The sequence below is a fragment of the Rattus rattus genome, chromosome 18 (assembly GCF_011064425.1).
Source record: "Rattus rattus isolate New Zealand chromosome 18, Rrattus_CSIRO_v1, whole genome shotgun sequence".
NCBI lineage: Eukaryota > Metazoa > Chordata > Mammalia > Rodentia > Muridae > Rattus > Rattus rattus.
Window position 1 is genome coordinate 30,713,499 of NC_046171.1, and position 18,755 is coordinate 30,732,253.

The window sequence follows — 18,755 nt, forward strand, 5'->3', positions numbered from 1 at the left end:
AAACCTTTCAAAAATAGAATTTAGTTCTAGCATTCTGAATGGGGCAGGTAATGAGAAATGTGTGTGCATTTTCTGCTCCCTTAAGCACTAATTAAATAAGATAAAGAGAATCAGAAGCCGTACAAACTGGGGAGACAACAGCTCCATGATATGGTTAAGGGAAGTTTTCAGCATAGATATTAGAGAACGGCTAGAGATATCTTGAAGAGTCCTGAGCAGGCAGACACAGTAGATTATGGCCAGGGCTATCTTCAAGAAAGGAGAGACCAGCAAGGGATAGGGAATAGAGAGAACACAGTGAAAGAAGCAGGAATCAAGTGGGATATATATATATATATATATATATATATATATATATATAGAGAGAGAGAGAGAGAGAGAGAGAGAGAGAAGAACAAAGCAAGAATAGTAAGGTTGTACAGAGACCTGGTGGCTGGGGAGGAAAGCCTGTGAGCTGGAGGGAGTTCAGGGTAGGGGAGGAGAGAGAAGGGCTGAGATGCTAGCATGGATTTCGAATGTGCAACAGGTATGTATGTGTGACACTGAGAGGTCCTGGACGTCCTCTGATATGCTGATAGGTGCCATAGGAAGCCATAGGTCCCTTCTGCCAGAGGTAAGAGAAATGTATCCTTTTGGTAGAGAGGAACCAGTTTCACAAGTTCCTGAGGAATGCTGGCTGAGACAAAGTTGTGTTATTTAAATACATTTGGGGCAGAGAAAAAAAGAGTCAGCACTCTTTTATCCTTCTCATTTAAAAAAACAAAAACAAACAAACAAAAATCCAAAAAACTCCCCAAAAAACAAAGAAAGAAAAAAATTGTTCACTAGATTTGTATATCCACATCATACCTTCCTAGGCAGGAGAGGTGTTTGGGAGTTCTGTCCCTGTAACACAGTAGAAAGAACCTAGGACAGGAAATACAGAGGCCAATATGTAGCATCAACTGAGTCCCTGCGGCTTCTCCTTTTCCACAATTCCTTCCAAAGAAAACAGTTCCTGTATCTTCCGTCTCTGACTTACAAGTTAGAGGTTGTGGCACACGAGTGTCTGCCATCACTACTCTAAGCCAAGAGAATCCACCCGTCCCTAAACTTTATGCTCAGAAGATATCCAGTGTTCTACTAATTTAACATTTTCCCTATAAATAATGAAAAATAGGCCACTTTACACAGAATTATGTTTATTATTAAGTCATCCTAGTGGTGTAAAGTAACACCCTTAGGATCCCATCACACAGAAGCTCACTTTTAAAGAAGGTACGTCTTTAAAACAAGGGAAAAGGAGGGGTGCCAGTTAGACAAATCTTCACACAGTGCCAGCTTCTGTCGAGATATTCATTCAAAAGTCGTCACGAAGTGCTATTGGGTTCTTGGTGTTGAGGCTCTGTGCACCAGTGTCTGTCCTGAGGGTGACAACGGTGTAGTGGAGAGGACAGACTGGTAAAGAATACGTAACGCCACTAAGGCATTGTAAAGGAACTTTTGGGGGGTGCACTTCGGCTAGGCTTAGAGTGCCTGAGAAGGCGTCACAACATACATAAAGGTGGTATTTAAACAGCCTGTTGAAGGACGCATGTTTCAGAGAGAGAGAAGAAAGGAAAAGTGAGCCCTGGGATTGACTAGGGACAGAGTTGAGAAGCACAGCCTATTTAGGAAACATCCGGTGGTGCGATGTGGCCAGAGCACAGTTCGAATGGGGTGTCAGGATACTAGTGTGTCAGAGCAGGTATCACGATGACTGGTGGGTGGGAAGACTTAGGCTCCTTGACGATGACACTTTGGGAGCTTATTTTGATGACGTGGATGAGCCCCTGAAAAGCCTTAAGCAAGCAAAATGAGATAATTGGATTTGCATTTCTGGTACAAAACCCTTGCGACTGAGCAAAGTGGACCACAGAGACACCTACAAGGGTGAGGAGTCCATTGTCCCTAGTAGGTAAGATATGAGGAATTACCAACTTAAATATGTCAGTGATATTTAAGAAAAAGAAAGGGGTGGGAACGGGCAAACAGCACATGCAGGCTGGGGAAAGCAGGGGAGTCAAAGAGATCACTTCAGAAAAGGAACTGTAGGGACAGATATGTTCAACATGGGCCATGATAACCTTTGAGATGCCTGTAGGATATCTACATGGAGATCTTCAGTCCAGTTAAATGTAGAAGAGGAACGATACCCATACCCAGAATAGAAGAATAAATTCAGTTGCCTTCAAGAGGATACCAGAAGCCATGCCTCTGTTTGGAAACAAGGCATCAATGTAGGTGGGTATTATATTTCGGATGAACATCCCCGAATATCCATATTTTAGGGGCTTGGCTCCAGAATGATACAGTGGAGGAGTGGTGAGGACTGTACGATGCACATGTGGCCCTGACAAGAGCAAGTTTGCTCTGTCACTTGCTTGCTGTCATCACTGTCTTCCAGGCGTACCAGAGCCACCAGCGAATGGGTCTGCAGATCTTAAGACTGGAGGTCCCAAAACTGTCTGTGAAAAGAGAGTACTTTCCCCCTCTCCCTCTCCCTCTCCCTCTGCCTCTCCTTCTCCTTCTCCTTCTCCCTCTCCCTTTCTCCTCCTCCCTCCCTTTCTCTCCCTCCTCTCTCTCCCTCTCCCTCTCTCTCCCCTCTCTCTCTCTCCCCTCTCTCTCCTCTCTCTCTCCTCTCTCTCTCTCTCTCTCTCTCCTCTCTCTCCCCTCTCTCCCTCTCTCCCTCTCTCTCTCCTCTCTCTCTCTCTCTCTCTCTCTCTCTCTCTCTCTCTCTCTCTCTCTCTCTCTCTCTCCCCCTCCGTCCGTTCCTCCTTCCTCTCTTGCTCTCCACCTACTGTCTCAAGTGCTTTATGTAGTGATGGAAGGTGAACAATGATAAGTCATCATCTGGTACATTCTAGAAATCTGGTACATTCTAGAATTTCTCTCTGAGGAGGAATTCACACCCATTCACACAGTGGGTAAAAGCATCAGGATCATGCCAATACTACCCAAGAACCCAAGGTTCATACTAATGCAGAACCTTGGTCCATCACAGGTACAGACTGGTACAGAGGAAGTAACTGAAAGCAGGTAGAGGACTAAACATTAAATAAAAAGAATTATTAGCTATTAGAGCTGAAAGGAAAATTTGAGCCTACACCTAATCTCTTAGTTTTGTACCCACTGAAGATCAGAAATCCAGATTTGCCCAAATTTTCAAATCAACTAATAAGAGAGCTAGAATTATATCCCATATTTGTTGGCTTACAGACAATTCCACTAGGCTTTTCCCAGGAACCTAGCAACAGTGACCTAGCAACAACTTATATCATCGCCTGCCACCAGGTACCCAGGTACTACTAGCCAGGTGTGGCCGGCTATAAGATGACCACGCATTACCACACCTCCCTCTTTTCCCTGTCTTCACTCTCTCTCCATCTTCTTTCTCTTTCCATTCCCACATGTTCCTGGTCAGCCTCTTCCTCTCTTCCTCTCTCCTCTCTCTTTCTGTCCTCTTCTGCCGCTGCTTTCTTCTCTGCCTCTATCATTTTTCCAAGTCCCTTCCCTTTCTCCAAATAAACTTTATACTAGGCCTGTCATATGGTGTAATTCCTCAGACGGACATCTTGATATGGCCTGCTGAGGTGCTCCGTTCTGCTGCATTATAATCCACATTATAAAGCATAACAATATTAAACCTCAATTTCTGCATATTACTGAAATAGGATCTCACCGTGCAGCCCAGGCATGCCTGAAATTTGCTGTTTAGTTTAGACTGGTCTCAAACTCGTGACCCTTCTGCATCTGCTTCCTCTGTACTAATATTATGGACACATGCTACCACACCTGGCAGTTTTTTCTGATTCAATGAACAGTAGTTGAAAGTCATTTATAGGTAGATCTTTTTTTCTGATATTATTTCACCAGAGCTATCTTAGGCCAGTTCTTTTTTATGCTAACATTTCAATCATGATGTATGTATATATTCAGAATGATTTAAAATTGGTCTCATATATGAAGAATCATTTTTAAATGGCATGGTGTGTACCCCTTAAATCTCAGTATTTGGGAGGCAGAGGCAAGCAGATTTCTGACAGTCTCAGGCCAGCCTGGTCTATCTACATAGGGAGTCTATGCAGAGAGACCCTGTTGCCCTCCCTCTGTCCCCAATGATTGCTGGTCAGGGAGTGAAGAAGTGTGTTCATAGTTGCAACAGCTCATTAATGATGAAGCTTGTCAAGAAGGGTCCTAGTGACAAATGGCATGGTTATGAAACTGACGAGAGATCTATGAAAGTAACTATTTTAATATTTTTCTTAAGCTTACAAAATTATGTTTATTTCAGTCCCAGAAAACCTAGATAAACTCCAGACTACAGCACTTCAGAATCAAAATCACAGCCAGGAATGCAGTCGATAACAGATCTGACTAAGAATCAGAAGAAACAGATTAAGTTTGAAATGCAAGCTCCAAAGTCAGTGCAGCTGGTGCAACGTTGCATGCCAGGAGCTAGGAGGGACCCCGATTAGGAAAACCCGGATAACATGGCAAAACCGAGAGAGACCGAGGCAGAGAGAGAAAGAAAGGCAGAGGGAGGGAAAGAAGAGCGAGGAGGGGAGATGATGAGGAGGGCAGAGGGAGGGAGAGGGAGGGAGGACCAGTCCAACAGAGACAAAGAGATTTGTAATGGAGATTAGAGAGGCAGAGAGGCAGGGAGAAAGGCAGGGGTGGGGGGGGTGGGGGGGTGGGACGGACGACGACACAGACAGAAGACCGTGATTCTAGATGAAAACTAAGGCTATGAGTTGGAAAACTGACAAATTGGTTGCCATCAAGATTAAAAATGCTGGCAGAGGTCTGTCTGTCTGTCTGTCTCTCTGTGTGTGTGTGTGCGCGCACGCCTGTGTGTTTAGGGGAAACAGTTTTTCACTTCCTTAACTTTGCGACCAATGCGAGGCATACTAGGTCAGATAGACACAATAGCTGTTAATTTTTTACTGTATTCTGTTACAGGAGCATGGCTGCTTCCGTAAACTCTAGTGTTTCGTCACTATCACACAAAATACATTGAGAATAAGACCCGTGACTTAACTCTCAACTACTAATTTGACTTCGTTTTCACTCCTACACTGACATGCAAATAGTAAGTGATTAAGGAATATTTGTGGAGTGGAAGAAGAAATTACAGCCAATAAAATTTTAATTGTATGCCTTAAAATACAATTTCACAGAAAGCTTCCATTTCCGTTCATGTGTGTACTAAAAGTAACACGAACAACAAAGAAACTTCTGGACTGTGCTAGCGAGAACCTTTGAACATTAATCCTCACAGTGTTTTTCAGGTCACATTAAGTTCAATGTTTTTACATTAAAATATACTAACGTATCTATTTTTACTTAATTTTGCTGTCCCTTTCACATTTAGTTCTTTGAAAAGCACTTACCAAATCATACCACTTTTCATTCTTTTTATTAGAATTACATGACATTATTCTGTATTAGGTAAAAGTTCAGTTTTTCAATTCCAAAGAGAAACTCTAAGTAAATTTGATTTTTTGTAACCTTTTTCAGCTCGTTGGGTTGTAGACATTGGAGCTGTTCTATCCTAGAGATAAGCATTATTTTTAAATATAATCAATTGGGGCATATAGTATTGAAAGAGTCACCCTCACTTAAAAACAATTACGTGTAAACAATGTACAAACAGCGGAATTTCACACTGAAAGACTCTTCAGAAGATAGGTATTTTTTTTTCTTAACATGACATTTGTCATGCGTGTAAAATAACGTCCGTTATGTTGTTTTATGGTCTGCCTTTCTAGATACTATTTAGCTTGAGGTACAGAATTACTTCCAATCTTTAAGATAGTTTCTTGTATCCCTCTCCTGTCTCTACAATAATTACTGTCCGTTCTATGTCTCTACAACTTTTATTAATGTTTGGGTCTTGCCTCCAAGCCTTTATCATCCTTTCTAATACTAATGTATCTGTACAACAACAGAATGTTTCCCCAAATTTTCGCAGTTACATTTACACATAGGAAGCATTTTAGCTTCTCTGGTGAAAGGGGAGAAAATAAAGCTAGTGAATGGTTTTCCCTGTTATAAAAAAAAGATGCTGGCAGAGTCAGGGACACTCAAGAGTGAAATGGAAATCCTTTCAATGGAAGGAAACCTTTGCAGCTCACATAAGTAAAAATGGGTCGATATCAAGAACACATAAAGAATCCCTTAAATCCAGAAACGAAGAGCCCAATTTTAAAGAGAGGCAAGAACTTGAAATGTTATTTTTCCAAAATGCATAGAAATTACCAGGAAGAGAGTGCAGGGATAGGCGTTCAATCCCTCCAGTCACCAGAGAAATCAGAATACATCACGGTGGGATGCCACTTCTTACCCACTGGGATGGCTATTATTAAAACTGACCCAAATGACAAGAAAATGGAAAGTAGTAAGTATTATGTGGGGGAAATTAAGACACTTGTGCACTACTGGCTAGGATATAAAATGATGATACACTGAAAAACTATAATGGTTCCCTCCTCCCCCAAAAAAGACCCTGACACACAATATACAATGGCAAACCCCATCCCAATGCACATATGAAAAACTTGACAGCAAGGACTCATAGACGTCTGTAAAGCAGTGTAGTGCGATTGTAGCTGCACTTTCCTTGTCATAGCAAATGTTTACGCACAGATGAGTGGATAAACAGAATGTGGTAGACACAATGGGGTCTTAGCCAGTGTCTAAGAGGCTGCTTCGGGCTCTGGCGATGAATACTGATGACGCGCTAAGTGAACGAAGCTAGCCGTAGCTTATGATAAACACCCGGGTACTGAGCACAGGCTAAGTGAGTTAAGCTAGTCCAAAAGATTCAAATAGAGTATGATTCCACCGGTGTGAGTTGCCTTGAGTGGCCATGCTCATAGAGACCGACAGAACTGTGATGGACAGAGGGAAAGTCTGGAGTGGGATTCATTGAGAGGAGTTGGGACAAAGGCAAGGTTTCAGGGACAAATGGTAATGGAGAATGAACTTAAAATGGCTAATATTGGTCGTCATATTACCTCAGGGGAAGATGCTGCTGTTACTTGTGAGAATCTGCTTCAGAGACTAGAAATGGCACACTTCTGTATCAGCCAGGGGCATTAAGTGACTACTTCTGGATTCTCCACTCCAGAAATCATTTCCTGCTGAGGCTCTGGTTAGTGAATGAGGATCTTTGGACATAAAGTTTGAAGGAAGAGAAAGGTGGAGAAAATATTTCCAAATCCTTTCCATTTGAGCCTGAAGAGTCATAGAGATTGACGTAAGTGTGGGTTGTGGTGGTGTCGTGATTTGAATAGGCATGGCTCCCATAGATGTGTGTTTGAATGTTTGGCCCATAGGGAGTGGTATTGAATTATTTTATTTTTCTGAGGGATTGCTGCACTCCTTTTTACTTGTAAATACCTATAAGGGATGGGGTTGTTTCCCACTTTTGACTGAGCTATTCTAAATTTTTCCACTTGTTAAAACCCACACAAATGCCAGTCACTTGCAAATATAATGTCTCCTGAGCTGCTTCTGCTCCATCAGCCTATCCTCAGAGTAAACTTCTCTTGGCCATGTGTTCCTGATGGTCCATCCCATCTAATGACTGCCCCCTCCTCTCTGGCTTCTCTCTCCTTCTCATGGTCTCTCCCAAGACCCCTTACTCAATCATAAGTCTCACCTTATCTTATTCTCTTATCCTTTATGCCCAGCCATAAGCCCCAGCCATTTATTGATCATTCAGGAATTATTGGAATTATAGTACCTAGGTTAATACAACACTCCAAGATTGCATTGCAGTCTGGTGAGCAGCACAGAACTCAGTCAGCTTCTGAATATACAATGCACAAGACTAACACCAATAGAGTGGCACTATTGGGAGATGTGGCCATTTTGGAGTAGGCGTGGCCTTGTTGGAGTAGGCGTGGCCTGGTTGGAGTAGGCGTGGCCTTGTTGGAGGAAGTGTGTCACTGTGAGGGTCTCCGATGTTCCAGCTCTGCCCAGTGTAGCACGGTCTTCTTTTTTCCAAGCAGACCAAGATGTAGAATGCTCAGCTCCTTATCCAGCGCCATGTTGGCCTGGTGGCTGCCATGCTTCCCGCCATGATGATAATGGACTAAACCTCTGAAACTGTAAGCCAGCCCCAATGAAATGTTTTCCTTTTTAAGAGTTGCCGTGGTCATGGTGTCTCTTCATAGCAATGGAAAGGCACTGAATATCCACCATAACTCTTTGTGGGCCAGCAAGGTGATATCCCAGGGATAGTCTCTTTAACATCACAGTGTTCTGCCTCTTAGGAACATTCTGTATTTAAATGGGACTTAGTCCCAGGCTTTACCACACAGACCCAAACTCAATAGAAATTCTGCACACAAGTGGACTTCAACAGAATCAATAAGCATAGTGCATTTTGTTAGACGTCACATGAGTACACAGGGTATTTTTGGCTAGATATTGTCCAACAGCAACTCCTCTCTTCGTATAAGTATCTCGGGAGTATGGAAAGACCAGAATCTTTACATGCCTGAGATGGAGAAACGGAACAAAAAGACATTGAGGGGTTCTTATATTTCTCACAGATTATCTGCGGAGTTATCTTACATTTTAGGGCAGAATCTATTTAGAAATACCACACATCAATAATTTTCTTAATGTCACATCTGCTTTTTAACATGATGGCCCAAAGCTTGGCACAATAAAGGCGATCTAAAGTTGCAGGTCTCCTTAGGCATGTCGTTCGATCTATATGGATGTATTGAGTACTTTCTCAATGCTTAATACGTAATAAATACTCAACAAATGTCTGCTTTTGGTTCAGCTCACTTCACACTCTTCCTTATTACTACCTTTCATTTTATTTACAAAGCCAGCCTTTTCCAGAAGCTGACTAGTTTATCCATCTATTTTTGGGATCTTCTGAAAGTAGGAACAGAAGTAGATCGTGTATATAGTAGGTGATTTGGGAAACATGAAGCAGAAACAGAGGAAGGAAAAGTCACTAAAAAAATGCATCACTGAATTGGCTACACTATGTCCATTGGAACTCTGTTCTAGGAGCTGTCCTCAGAAGAACCCTGTAGAATGCATCTCAGAATCCACCCCCCCCCACACACACACTGTTGAAAGAATTACACTAATCTACTGACTCTCTTCTCTTATAGAGTAAAACTCTTGTGTGGTGGTTCTCAACCTGTGGGGCCCAACCCATTTGGGGATTGAACAACCCTTTCACACTAGTCAACTAAGACCATCAGAAAAAAGAAGCGGTATAGGACGCTAAAGATACTTTCCACAATCTACCCCTCAGACCTTACAGCTCCATTTTACCCTCCATGAAAATCCATCCCCTCTCAAAATTTTAATGCCAAGTCATTTGCAAATCTCAAAGGGACTCAAGACAGTCCATGTTGTGGAACTACCTCAAATGACTCGTATTTGTCAAGTCCAGATGTTCACCGTCTATTTTAGAACTTCCTCACCTTTGGTGAGGAAGAACCATTGCTGACCTCAAAGTCACAGAGATCCCCTTACCTCTGCCTCTTGAGTGCTGGGATTAAAGGCGTGCACCAAACACACCCTGCTCTATATTGGATTTATTTTCCAGGTCTTTCATCAGGGCAGAGGAATGAACAGAAGAGGGACAGAAGACCATCACGTGAATCCTTTGAGATCTAGAAATATTTGTTTCTGCTTCTGTCGTTTAGCAACAATGGTAGGCATCATGACAATCAGAGAATCACAAAAGTGTCTTTGTCTGTTAGACCTTTGGCTTGAAGAGCCCAAGTGAGCAGGGTAGCCATACAGAGAGTCCTGGGGAGCTATTTGGTGACCCTTTGTAACAGTGAGTGTCTTCCTCTTCCTAACAGTTAGCAAGCCTTTAATCTAACAGAGTGTAAACGTAGATGGAATCAAACTGCACAGATTCTGCAAGTGAATGAAGTGGATGGTGTGTGAACAGCCATTCCTACTTCATCTTGGCTTCCAGTTCTAGCTTTTGGACCATATTTCTGCCACTTTTTCAAGGCACATACCATACCAAGAATGGCAGGTTCCAAACCAAACAGAGCCTTTTCCCTATGTGAACTAAGCCTTTGATAATATACTCTAGCATTCTTTTGACTAACGGGGGTATATGATAGAAACAGTGATTCTATGTTGCCTTCCCTGCATTTTAGGATGCAGTGTCTATAATAAATCCCACGGTGAGTCATCAAACAACAATCCTAGAAGTGACATTCATAGGCAGGAGAGCCAAACACATATTGTGCATCAAAGGCACTTCCAGTAAGGGTGACTCATTCCCTCGTTCTCGGGAGGGAATACGTGAGAGAGACCTGATGGAAACAATTTATCACTAAGTGTCTTGCTGTGTCTTTGAAGAGTCGGTATTCTATCAAATGCTAGCCATCCGGTTTGCTGCTGGCAGGACAGCACTTGAATAGAAGTAGTAGCTATGCCAGCTCAGTGAGAGGAATCAATGTGATTGGGACTATGCATGGCCTCTCTAACTGTCACAAAGGCCACTCTGTTTAATGCATTCATTACACTGGAGCACCTAGAACAGAGACGAGCTGACACTGAACTAGACAGGATGCCACCTACCAGCCTCCTTGCTAATGAATGCTATCCTGTGGGCAAGAGTGTGAGACATTACGATGTGCACATTTGACTCTGTCCATGTGACTCTTTACACTTAGCAGTATAATCTTTCTTGTCACATTGTCCTAGTGAGTCAACTAAATTTGGTTCCATACAATGCAGCCTTTATATAACTTTCATCATTTTTTCTATATTAACACAGTGTTCTGTGCCACACTCCAGACCTCATAAACCAACATATTAAGCCATTTCCATATATAAAATGTATATCATATAAAATATATATCCTATATAAATATTGTGGTATGTAAATATATGTCACATATAAAAACATATATGATATATAAACAATCACATAAATATGTATTACATGTAAATATATGATATGTAATATACATCATATGTAAAAACCTCACATATATATATCTATCATATGTAAATATATATCACATAAAACATATAATATGCATATATCATATGTGAATACATATTTTCATATATATGATACAGAGTCTCATGTAGCCCAGACTGGCATTCAACCCACTGTGTAGTTGACAGTGGCCTTGAACTTCCTGTGTCCCCCTTCTAAGTGTTGACATTTCTGGCATGCACTGCCATATCCATTCTTAAAGTTGCTTCATTGTACAAACAGAATTGTATTGTTTTCCTTTGTCATTTGGGCACAGGGAATACAAAGTCTGAGACAGTGTAACATATTTTGGTGGCAAGGGAATCTGGGTACCAGCCCATCAAACTGACTTGGCACTGTGGAGTTGGTTAAGCCTGATCCTATCTATGTAATTTTCCTCATATTGTGCATGGTGGTTGTGGAAATGTATAACTTAGATAATTTGATAATATACAGCTCAGAGGTGGGCTTCTCCATTTGGAGGTTCTTAAGGTCTCACGGTGAGGTGTTCAGTCTCTAGTGGGCCCCTGGGACATAGAAGAAACTGTTTTTTAAAGCAGAGAGTGGTTCGCTGAAGAAGTTAGGTAAATTGACAAGAACTCTGAGTTACTTCCCTACATTGTTTCTTTGTTAGAACCTGCTATAGTATTCTTTTGTATTGTGTCTGAAGAAGCACCAGCAAAATTCCGAGTTATTCAATAAATGGGTTGGGGCAGCATCTTCCATAGGGAGTTGTGGCTTTCAAGATGAAAAGAGACCAAGTTTTTGCTGTGATTCGAAGCATTAGATGTGTGCAGTTGGTGATTCAGGGCATCTGTCTCTATTAGCACACTCAGGCTTAAGAAAACAAAATGGTCGCCCCAGTTTCTTTAATCCTGCACCTTATTAATGAAACCAAGAGAGAGTTGGGGTCCCCTATTATTAGTGTCACCTCAGATCCTGAGCTTTTACAAAGTCTGGGCAAACATATTTCTTTAGCAGAAGAGCAGGTATGTTAGTATGCATATATGTACTGGAGAAAGCTTCTTATTGAGCCACTGTGCTCTGGGTCTGGTAACTGGTTGTGACTTGGAAACTCGCCCAGATTATACTTTCCAATTATGGTTGCGATCCTTGTCTAGGACCTATATTTACTTGTTTTTGTTTTTGTTTTTGTTTTAGTGTTGTTGACATAAGTCAATAATAATGTTGAAATCTTGTCTGCCTACATCTAGGAATACAAAGGTTATTAGTCATCACCCCAAAACCCCTAGGACGCCAGAGCTCTGATTACTCTCTGTCGGTCTTGTCTGTTGTATTGATTATGCCTATCTGGCCTTTGATGTTTAAGTCCAGCCACCTGAACTCTAAACTCATGTTTTTAAATTTTTTCCATAAGCTCTCTGGAGTTGTATTCTCTGGCCAAACTTTCTTCTGAACCTTTTAGAAAATGCTAATGCATTTCTTATTTCCCTGGGGAATGATGATCCTAGGAAACACAGTCAAACATGTATCACTTAAAAACCCCCTTCCTACCTCCTGGAGCCTTTCAGCACATTCCTTAAAATCCAAAGGCAGCTTGGGAATCTTTATGCTATCATTTTGTCCCAGGGTTCATTTAGAACAATTATGTTGGAACAGATCCCAGGTATCCTTGGGTTAAGCCTTGGGTTGTTGGAGAAATGTTTCTAAGTCAGTAAACTTGAGCTGTCCCATCTTAAATCTCCATCACTCTACTTAGTTTAACATCTTCAAATTTCTTGCCATAGCTCATTTCTTGTTTCTGTCAGAATTGTTCTGTAATTCTTTCAGTTAGTCTCCAATAGAGATTCTGTGCCCACCCCCCCACACACACCTTAGATGCTAGCACCTTACCAATCTGCGGGTGATCCCACAGGATCCCAGTGGACAGGATCCCAAGGAACATTGACATTCTATAAGATACTCAATTAGGAGAGGTTTTCCTTATATTTCAGTCCACAGAAGGCTGCAGCCCACTAGTGAGAGGGACAGACCTGCTTCTATGGTCTTCGAGATTCAAGATCATCCAGAATATAAGGTCTTTCTTTATTATCCATAACCTTGTCTAGCTCCGCATTCATGATTACATCCTCATCCTCAGCCACACTCCTGTTCACATAAACGAAGCCGTTGTCTTTATTGTAAGTAATCGGCTCCTGCTTACTCTTACCAGAGCCATGTCTTAGACACAGAGCTTTGACATAGGCGAACTTCACAGCCTCTCCTCCTACTTCCTACCACCTCTGGAATTAAGTTCTGAGTCTGATACTTTAGCACAGATTTCCAGGACTTTTCTTCTTCTCCCCAGAGTCTCTTTAATTGTACCCAGGGAGTAAGTTTGACTTTCACAGAAATCCCTCAAGCACTTTCTTTCTTCCTCATCAAGGCCTTCAAGACTATGAAGGCCTTTCATGAAAGCCAGTCAGCTGTATGCTCTTAGAATCGACATTGCCCCCTTTCATTCAGATATCAGACACTGGATAAGCAACACTTCCCTCACACACATCTGATCGAGCAAAGATGGCCTGGACTTAGGCCAGAGGTATTGACTCTTCATGGAATAGACTTCTGGTTCCATCCCACTAGGACATAAACCGTTTTCAGTTTCCTCTCTTGGGAGTCTACTTTCTTGTAGTACATTTAGTATTATAGTTTTGCTTGGCTCACCTCAAGGCAGAGTCTGAGATAAGGACTCAGGTTCAGGTGTTTATTTTCAAAGACTACAGAAGAAATGAAGGAAGAAGGAAGCGTTTTCGTTTGTATTTTAGAAAAAGAAGCTGGGAAAGTCAATAAACAGAATGGGACTGGGCTCACTCAGGTCTTCTGGAGGGGCCTCTGAAGAACCACTTGGAGTGGGGTCAGTGTGTCTTACCGAGAGTGGGAAGCTGAAGCCTTTGTCCCTGCTGCTGCCCTGGCCCTTTGGTTGGCCATTCCTTTGAAGACATCCTAACCTACTCTTTGGTCTTGCCTTGAACATACCTATATAAGTCCCCATTGCTTCAGAGGAAGCCTTTGAACAGAAACTCTGATGGTTAGCATGGGCATGCATGGTGGGACAATGAAATGATGTATGGCCTGGACCCCTGCAGCTGCTGCACAGGTCAGAAGTCAGCTGGGTGGAGCAGGACAAGTTGCTACAAGCTTTGTTTCCTGATAATACAGTCTCCTGGTTTCCCTTAATCCAGTGGTTCTCAACCTTCTTAATGCTGACCCTTAACTGTAGCGTGAAATATATGTCTCAACCCACACTAACTAATCCTCTCTATAGCCTGCTAGGCAGAGGCAGTCAAGCCGGCCTGTTCTCTGCCCGGCAGGCTCTCTGACTCAGAGCTCCGAAATCGCTCTTTCCACCCGGCTCGCAAAGTTCCCACGGCTGGCTGCTGTCTTGTCTGCCCACCCCACGATTCCAAAACCCCACTGCTGGCTTGGGTGTACTCCTGCACACCTACGACCTGCTGTCATTATGGTTCTCTGGAACTTAGTGAGTCGCCACATGAAAGAAAACACTGGGGTCCGAATGGACCCTTGTCCAGGACCCCTCGAGTGAGACTCATGGAGGCAGCAATTGGTGCATTAGGGTTGACTCTTTCTGGGGAGTGGAGGGGGCGGTGGGGGAGGCGCAACCCTGAGCAGACTCTGTATACCTTATATACCTTGCAAACAATTGGGGCAAAATGCAAATAATTGGTAACTTAAACAACTGGTAACTAGGCAGGGGCGAGGCAACCTTCAAAGTGACTTGTAGTCAGTGGAGCGTTCTGGTCTCTCCAGTGGGGGGACAGTTGGGAGTCAAGGGGAGGTTGGTTGGGAGTCACAGGTAGCTTTGTTTGACAGTTTGGTTTGCAGTTGCTCTGGAACTAACTACTCCCTGGAAGGGAGGGGGCTTTGTGCTTGGAGGTTTGAGGTGGAACTTTCCCACTGGCCTTAGATTGACCCCAACTCTGGCTTTTTCAACACCACACAATCTTAGTTTAGAATCACAGATGACACCTTCGCTGGGAGAGGAACCTAGCATCCTACTTTTATAAACTATTCTGATAGTAATTGGCCGGTGATCTGCCACTTGAACCGACAGCCTCTGGCTTCCTACATTGTGCCTCTATGCTCTCTGTAGTCCAAAAGGAAGTCTCCTTCCCCTGCGTTCCCTCTTCCTCTCTCCGAACCGGAAGTTCTGCCTCCTTCTCGGCCAGTGATTGGTTTCTTGTAAGGTTTATTTTCTAAGGGAAAATTCCACCATACCTAACTATGAAACTTTTTATTGCTACTTCATAGCTGTGATTTTGCTTCTGTTTTGAATCACAATGTAAATATTTTTGGCAGTAGAGGCGTGCCTAAGGGGCCAAGACCCACAGGTTGAAAACCACTGCCTTGATCAAACATGCTGATCTCTTCTTTGCAAAGAATGCCAACATATAAATAAGGCCTATGCACTCTTACCAGAATAACCTTTGTCTCTTCAGAAAGCAATAGATGAAAGAAGAAACAGTCTACCTACAAAGCTGGTGCTGAACTCGGGGACGATCCTGAGAGTAGGAGTTGGTGACACTGGTCAGTTTCTTGTTTCATTTTGCTTTTCTTCACAGTAGCTTGACAATCCCTTGCTCTTGGGTCCCAAATCTGGTGTCCAGGAGATAAAGCTTTTGCTCCAGATTTCACGGTAGAAAATAAAATAGAACGTTTAGATGAGAAATGATATAGTTTCTTCCATCCTTTGGGGTCCAGGGATGAATGCTGTATGTAGTATTGGTTTTTACCCTCCAGGTTTCTTTGTCATCACGCTTTCTTCTCTGACATTACACTGTCCCACAAATCTTGTCACACACTTCTCCTCCAAGTAACTCTTTGATAACAAGTTCATTAGAATGCAGACTGAAGAATTGCCCTTTGAGGTAGTGCCACAGGGTGCCAGATGGCAAGGATACCAACTGTGTATTCTGAGCCAGTGGTTTGCAACAGCTGCTTCCTCGGGTTGCTTTCTGTCCTGTGAATACCATCCCCTACTCCTCCATCCCCCAACCCCCGTCTTCTTCCCTGCCCCCTATCCAAGCAATTCACATCTGGAGTGGGTAGATTTTGCAGCATGTGGTCTTTTGTATGGTTTGGAAGTTGTGGAAGAGAAGAAAGATAGTGAGACGATGAGGCACATGACTGTACCTTTGCCCATCTCTAGGGCAACGGTATCCAGTATGGAAGTGACCGCAGGATGCTTGTGCATGCGTTTTCTGAACTTCCCGACACCAGTTACCCCTTCCGCCTACCCATTCCACTCAGACCTGGTTCTGACTCTGCCACCGATGGACACAGCTGGCCAGCCCATCCAAATTCAGGGGGCAGAGAGAAAATGATGTGCTTTGCACAGTCCTGCTTGAAGCCACCTCTTTTCTCACTTGAAGAGGCAATATATCACCTTGAACTATAAGAAATGGACTAAGAAAGAAGAATTAGGGGACTACAAAGTTTGGGGGCCAAAGAAAGAAGACACCAAATTTAGGGGACTAATGTATCTAATGCCATATTGGGGTCAGAGAAGATGTTAGTCCGTGCTTTCTGTCTCGTGGATCACACTACTCTTTCTCACCTCTGCCTCATGACTGGCTTGATTCACAGTTTCAAAGTGTGACTTCCTTCTTTAAAAAAATGTTTATTCAATTGGCTTATGTGAAAGGGCCAAGCTTCCAGCTCTTTGCCTTGTTCCCCTTCGTCCTGTCCTCTTTAGTTTCTCATCTGTTACGAATAGAAACATTTTAAAATAGAAAAAGGGAAGCAACGGCTGAAACAAAAGGTGAACATACAGCTGGAAAAGCAAATCTTGCAGATCATCTCAACAGAGTTTAAAAAACAAAAACAAAAACAAACAAACAAACAACCCAAACGGGGATTGGGAGATGGCTCAGAGGTTAGGCAGGTATGGCACTCTTGCCTAGGACTGGAATTCAGTTCCCAGCATCCACATCAGGCAATTCCTGTTTGTAACGACAGCTCCAGGGAATCCCACCCTTTCCTGGACTCTATGGGCACCTGCATTTACATGTGCTTGTGCATGTGCATGTGCATGTGCATGTGTGTAAACACACATGCGGGCACAGGCATACAAAATTAAAATAAATCTTTAAAAACAAAATATTTTTTAAAATGCAATGTCTTACATTTTGAGCATTGTGACTTGCTCAAAAGAAGATTCTGAGATAAGGATTTGAATGTTAGCAGTCTCCCTAGGAGGCGATCCAGGAAGCACGATGTCGGTCTGCATGGCAGTTACTGCCATTGTGATTGGAGTTCAGGGTCACTGTAGATGCTGTGAGAGGCTGTGTAAGACACCTCTTAATTTGTCTCTATGAGGCAATAGGGAGCACAGGTGATTTCTAATTATTGATATCTGTCCTTTACATGTTGAGATTGGCTTCCTGAAAAATTAACTCCCCGTGAGCCCTTAGGGAGGCATGCAAAGGGGAAAGCCATTGGGGGTGAGCAAATGTATAAGTGCAATCAGTTAACACACAGGGTTGGGTGAGGGGATGTAAACTGAGAGCTGACATCAACTAGTTGCACATTATTGCCTGAATAAAGCCATTTATTCTTCTTTTAAAAATCTATTTGCATTATTTTTCTGTGTTTTGCTTTTCCTAAGACTCTGAAAATATTTCCCTTATTCATTTGATATTTTCCTATGCTTCAAGATGGTATAATAATGTCCACTTTTCATGCCAACTATCTCATTGACTAGGAAATCAGTTATTTAGATAAGTACTTTACTGTGAAACAAATGTAGGCAAAATAAGCCAGACATTCCTTCATAAAACTTCTGTCTTTAGTATTTTACTGCTGTGAGCAGACACCATGCCCAAGGCAAGTCTTATAAAGGACGACATTTAATTGGGGCTGGCTTACAGGTTCAGAGGTTCAGTCCATTATTGTCAAGAAGAGAGCATGGCAGCATCCAGTTCGGCATGACGCAGGAGGAGCTGAGAGTTCTATGTCTTCTTCTGAAGGCCGATAGCAGACTTCCTTCCAGGCAGCTAGGGCAGGACAGACTATTAAAGCCCACGCCCATAGTGACACACCTACTCCAAAAAGGCCACACCTCCTAATAGTGCCACACTCTGGGCCAACCATATGCAAACCATCACAACTACCAAGGTTAATTCCTTTAATTAAGTTAATAATTAAACATAGGTCTTTGATTCTGATCTTGGTACTTTAGAGCTTTTGCTTCCTAGACTAGCGTACATGCTTAGAGTATGATCAAGTGGTATAATATATTGATACTGCTTAAATATTATGTACAAATCATGGTAAAATTCATAATGCGATATGCCCATGCTCATATCTCTAGCATGGAGGACACAGAGTAGAGAACAAGAACCTCCATTTAGATTATTGAAAACAGAAAAGAAAAAATGAAATTCCTCTTGTAGTCAATGGGAACTAACCAGAGACTCACAGCTAGACCATGTGCAGAGAATGAGAGATTTTGGAACATTCAGTCCTGAATGGGATGTTTTTACCAAACTGTAGGGCTTGGGGATCTACGCAGAAGAGAAAGAAAGACTGTAAGAGACAGAGGGAAGGAAGACACCAAGGCAAAATAAACCTTCCAGACACCACAGGACCGATGCACATATTAATTGACACAGACTGTGGCAGCATGCACAGGGTGTGCACAGGTACAAGATAAGGGGGTCTCAGTGCTGAGGTGGGATGGTGGACATGTGCCGCCAACTCCCATTCTTCACCAAGAAGTTAC